This window comes from Octopus bimaculoides, chromosome 9 (assembly GCF_001194135.2).
Source record: "Octopus bimaculoides isolate UCB-OBI-ISO-001 chromosome 9, ASM119413v2, whole genome shotgun sequence".
NCBI lineage: Eukaryota > Metazoa > Mollusca > Cephalopoda > Octopoda > Octopodidae > Octopus > Octopus bimaculoides.
This window is the reverse complement of record NC_068989.1, coordinates 51,433,494-51,438,425: the sequence shown is the minus strand read 5'-3', so window position 1 is coordinate 51,438,425 and position 4,932 is coordinate 51,433,494.

Here is a 4,932-nt window from a genome sequence, read left to right as displayed (position 1 = left end):
AGAGAACAGAATTTTACAGATAAATTCAAACTTGTTTTTAATGGGCAATAATAAGAACACGTATATTAACGGTGATAATTACAATGATGATGATAATAATAATCCTTTCTGTTATAAGCGCAAGGCCTCGGTTTTTGTGGGGAGGGGGACACTTGATCACATTGACCCCAGTACTTGACTGGTACTTAATTTATCGAACCCGAATGATGAATTAATTTATTTCATTTCTGTAAAATTGTAAAGCTTGGAAATAATAAAAGATGAACATCAAACAAAGTTATAATTTCATTGATATATATATGGAAAAAGGTCAAGGTAGAAAATACTAAAATAATTTCATAAAAAAACATTTCAGTCATTGAGACTTTTTCAACTGTAAGTATGGAAAACAATTAAATGTTGGAAAAATTAAAAGAAAAGTTTTTAAAAGAATATTTGCATAGTATTCAAATACAAGGGGCATTTTCCTTGCTCTGCCTGTCTCTGTCTCTCTTGTATACTCTTGTGGGTTCCAGGTCATTGTGAAACTCATTAGTTCCCAGATTTGTTCAATAGGGTTCGAATTTGGTATCTTGCTTGGCCATGGAAGCTTTGTAATGCCATTCGTTTCCAAAAAATCTTGAGTCATTTTAGCCATGTGACAAGGAGCCCCGTCTCCAATAATTAAAGAGTTTTATCAAATCATTTCACCACTGGAGAAGATTGAAAGGAGTCTTTTCCAGTATATGGACACATATTTATATGAGTTTATGTTTCCCTCACACACCATCAGATCTGATCAACCATTGCTCCAAATTGCACCCAGAACATCGCAGAATAGCTGCCATGTTTCATTGTTGGCTGCAATTTTTTCGCATCAAATTTTTGATCACAGCGTCTTCTGATTCACACTCGAACCACCGTCAGGAAGTACAGCAAACCTGGACTCATCAGAGAATATGACAGTGTTCCAAAATGCTAAGTAGCCTTTCTACCATCTCACTGGCTCAATCATTTCTCCGGTTAATGGTGGCTGGTCGAAGAACTGGCTTCCTTCTTGCTGCTCTACCATAGTAACCAAATTTGAGATACATGACAGCTGTTCTGGGACTGATATCAACTTGTTCTTCTATGCCAGAGACCTTGCAATGAGGATTATCCTACACACTTCTTTAACAAAGGGAAGTGTCCCGCCAGGGTTGATATGGACTTCTTTCCCTCTCTGGTGACTTGCACAATCACCGAATTAACTGTAGAACCTCGGATCCCAAGGTTTTCTGTGATTTCATGCTCATTGCGTCCACCTTCAAATTAACCCACAATACGGCCTCTTTGCAATTCAGACAGTTCCAAGACTTCTTGTGTACCTGGCCTGATTAAACAGTCACGTATAAAACCTGAACCATGAAAATGTCAATTAATAAAAAAAATACAAACCATTAAAAGTTACAATAAACATAAAACGATGGTTTATATTTTGTCTATTTACTTCTGTCATCTATGTGTATATATCAGGTGGAGTAAGCAACGTTTTGAACCATGAAGAATTTGTACCGCATTTTCGCAGAGTTTTGAATTTGTTTAAAACATTTTTTGAAATTGTCTTAGAATACGAACACAGACTTAATTAATTAACATTAATTAAATTAACATTGATTAAATTAATTAATCAATTAACATTATTAAAATTAATTAAATTAACATTGGCATTGATATATTTTTACCATTGTAACAATCATCTGAAATGGAATGTCAAAGCGCGATATTCGAGCAATTTTGCTGTTCAACTTCAAAAATGGACGTAAATCAGCTGAAACTTCTCACGCTACCAAAGAAATGTTTGGTGAGAAAATGACCCGTGAGCGGTCAGCTCAGAAATGGTCTAACATATTTCGCATTGGAGACTTGAGCTTTGAAGATCGTGAGCGTAGTGGACGCCCGACTGTCATCAAACTATTTCTCGACCGTAGTATAGTGGATTCTTGTACAGTAGAAAAATGTTCTTCACTGTGGTTGGACCAAAATGAAGCACCGAAAACATACCCTAAATCGGAGCTCTTCAAAAAGATGGTTATAGTAACTGTTTGGTGGTGTAGTATTGGACTCATCCACTATAACTTCTTAAAACCCCGTAAAAGCTATTACTGAAGAAATATGTTGCCATGGAATTGCTAAAGTGAACGAAAAGCTCTTACTCTTCCGCCCCAGACTGGTCAACAGAAGAGGGCCAATCATTATTCATGAAAATGCTCAACCACAATTTTCACTAATGACACTCCAGAAGTTGAGGGAATTTGGCTATGAAGTTCTTTCCCGCCCAGCTTGTTCCCCAGACCTTTCTCCTATTGACAACTACTTTTTCAAGCACGTTGTTGGTATCCTGCGAGAGAAGGAGTTCAAAGACCAAACCGATGCTAAAAGTGCGTTCAAAGAGTTCATCAACTCCAGAACTGCAGATTCTTATGTTACCGGAATAAAAAGATTTGTAACCCATTGACAAAAATGTGTTGATTTTAATGATACTTTGGTGCATAAAATTTCCGGATTGTTGAAATATTTTGTGATGAATTTCATGTTTCAAAACGTTCCTTAGATATATACTCAGCCTGATATATATATATATATATATATATATATATATATAAAGAGAGAGAGAGAGAGAGAGTGTGTGTGTGTGAGAGGGAGGTTATGAGAGGTAATGCTGTCAATAAGACCCAAAGGTGTCAGGTAATGCTGAGTAAGTGCTATGGATAGTTAAGCTCTAGGTTCGGTGATTATGCAAATAAGGAGTCCACCATAGGTCGTATATCAGCATGTGTATATATAATATTTTTTTTTCAGAATGAGATAAAAAAAACTAAGGCTGTGAAGATTTTAGAACATCTATAGATAGAAGGTCTTACAGCTTTTCCAAGGTATTTATTATATCCCTTCAGCAGGGTGGGTGTGAAAATAGTTAAGCAATAGTTAATTTAGATAAGATAGGAAATGGAAAGTGAAGTGGAGGAATGAAAATATATGTAAGATATGCAGGGATATTGCATCTATAGATCCATTATTTAGGCAGAATGGTATACATATAAGATTCCAATTCTTTGTTAGTAAATTCCAATAGCAATTAAAATTTGTCATTCCAATACTTTAAATAAAACCCTCGATTCAAGAGCACTGTGTACAAACTCTATACTTGGAATGAGCAATTTTAGATACTATTGGAATTTACTCACAAGGTATTGAAATCTCCAATGTTTTTCGCAGTTCTGCTGGTTGCGTGTCTCCCGGGCCATTCGTCAATATCGACATTATGTCGGCCAGCTTGGACACATCAGAACCATTCGGACACTTGTGTGCAGATCATACACTCCTCTCCATAGACTTTCTGCAGCCTTACGTAGGCCTCTGAGCAGGTATCGCCATGACAACTTTCTCTGTCATGGTCAATGCGACGCTCACATGCTACAGCTCTTCCATCCAAGTACTGCTGTAAGCAGGGGAAGTGAGCTAAAAAGTTAAAACTTAGAGCTTATGCATAGCAGAGTTCAATGTCAATCTTTGTCATGCGGCTTCACTCTGCATACTTCAGCGTCGTTACTATGGCAACAGTCCGTATACTTATTGAGCAAACCTCATAAGTGTTTATATATATATATATATATATATATACCAATTCTTTTACAAGTTTTAGTCCTTATGGATATATGTGTGTGTGTGTATGTGTTTGTGTGTCTGTGTGTGTAAGGAGAAGAATTTGTAAAAGTATTGGTCTATAGTCAGCTTACACATCTTTAACAAGGTTATAAACAGTTGAATATTAAAAAAATAGAAACGGCAGGTGTAAATTTTTTGAAGAAGTGACCTGCATGGGATATGGTTCGAATTCTGGTGAAGTGCGCCTTTTAAAATTCGCGTTTGGCAAGTCTTTGAAAATGTTCAGCAGTTTGCTCCTGACTAATCTAGAACTTATTTTTACTGTATGTTTAATGTGCATATCATCTGATACAAACAATATTGATTCATCTTGTAATGTCAACTTCAATTAAGTATTATTTTTATGAGTTCTCCACTGGCTTGTTATTCATTTTTTGCCATTATTTTTCAATGATTTTCGCTTTTTCTGTTATTTAATTCATTACCATATATCGGATGTATTATCATCGTGTATGTATCTTCCTCGTCATAAATATCCGGCCATATTGTTGGTATTTCTTAGAAGGCTCGGCGAAATCTGACGAAACAGAGATCTTATATATGCATGTGTAAGAGAGAGAGTGGGGGAAAAGGGTAGAGAAACAGAGTGAACGCGAGAGAGGGAAGAGAGAGAGAGAGAGAGACAGAGACAGAGAGACAGAGAAAGAGAGAGAGAGAGAAAGAAAGAGAGAGAGAGAGAGAAAGAGAGAGAAAGAGAGAGAAACAGGAACAGACAGACAGTGTTAGAGTGAATTGGAGAACGCTAAAGCAAGCGTTCTATACGCGCCATTAATTGACAAATAAATTAAATCTAAAAGTCAAAATGTGTTGTATGGGAGGGGCGGTTATAAGAATAATGTTTGTAGAGCGAGTTTGGAAGACAAAATGGAGATAAAGAAATGAAGGTAGAATGTATTTAGATTCAAGCGACTTATCTTTACAGCTATTTTAGATGAAACATAACTACTAACAGAGCTTTGTATTTATCCACTAAAATGTATGTGGAGAAAAGAAAGAGATAGTGACAGAAAACGAAAAGATAGCATACGCTACTTTGCGTGTGTACACAATACATCCACTGTGCAATTCTCTGATTTGATTAGAGAGGTATCAATTTTCTGTATATTTGTCTCTCTCTACTTACACACTAATATCAAACTTGAGTTTTAAGTATATGTATACACACACACATACACATACACACACACATACACATACACACACACACACACACACATATATATATATATATATATATGTATATAT